The sequence below is a fragment of the Octodon degus genome, unplaced genomic scaffold (assembly GCF_000260255.1).
Source record: "Octodon degus isolate 3935 unplaced genomic scaffold, OctDeg1.0 scaffold00006, whole genome shotgun sequence".
Classification (NCBI taxonomy): Eukaryota; Metazoa; Chordata; class Mammalia; order Rodentia; family Octodontidae; genus Octodon; species Octodon degus.
This window is the reverse complement of record NW_004524582.1, coordinates 18,951,352-18,952,591: the sequence shown is the minus strand read 5'-3', so window position 1 is coordinate 18,952,591 and position 1,240 is coordinate 18,951,352.

Sequence of the window (1,240 nt, the reverse complement as noted above, 5' to 3'; positions counted from 1 at the left end):
AAGAAGAAAGTAGGTAGAAATCTTAAAGACATACGGGTCGGTAGAGAGTTTACGAACAAAAATCAAACTGTACCAGAAATAATTCAAAGAAAAATTGGGATCTCAGTTTTATGAAATGTTTCTGCATGCCAATAAAAATCACCAATAGAGGAAAAAGAAAACCCAGAAATTGGGAAAAATTATAACTGACTGTCCCTCGGTCAAAGGACTCCTTTCTAGAATGTATAAAGAATTAAAAAATATCAGGCCTCCAAAATTTAAAGACCCAATCCAAAAATAGTTATCTGAGATGAACATATATTTCACAAATGAAAAAATATAAACAGCAAATAAATATGTAAAAAATGTTAAGCATCATCAGTCATTCATGAGATGCAAATTGAAACACTGAGATTCCATCTTACACCAGAAAGAATGGATATAATTAAAATGTCAATAAGTAACAAATGTGAGTGGAGGTAGGGAGAAAGGATCTCTTCTTCACTGTTGGTGGGAGTGCAGGCTGGTACAACTATTATGAAATCAGTTTGCAAATTTCTCAAAAAGCTAAGATTGCAGGTTCCATTCAAGCCAGCTATTTTCCTCCTAGGTATTTTTCCAAAAGAACTGAAAAATCATACCAGAGTGATTTATGTGCACCCATGTTTATAGTAGCACAATTTGTCACAGCTAAATGTTGTGACACAACCCAGACAACCATCAACTGAGAAATGGATTAAATAGGTGTAGCATTTTTACACAACTGATTATTACTCAGCTTTAGTTGAATGCGACTAAAGGCTGTATTGGCAGGTGAAATCAATCAGACTCACATGTGCCAACGTCTTATTGTTTTACTAGTGTGAAAACCTAAAAGAGTAAATAAAATCTGAGAGGTACAATAGATACTGTGAAAGAGAAAGAATCCATTAAATGGGAAGGAAAAACTGGGATGAGGAAAATGACAAAGGAAAGAGTTATATTTGTGTATGTGTGTAGGATAGTTTGAATAATTGTAGTGATGATTTCTGCTGGCCTATTGAAAGAAGTGAATGCTTAGATTTTTCATAGTGTTTTTTTCTTACTTTAAATTTCTTACAACTTTTTAAAATCATTTTTTTCAGGTTTATATCTGGTAACTTAAGCAACTAATTTGAAGGTAACATTATCCAATACAACAACCATTGTAGAGTTTCTATTACTTTGTTTAATGAAATTTTGTATCATTTCTATTTTTCTATCATTAATCAAGATCTGTAGC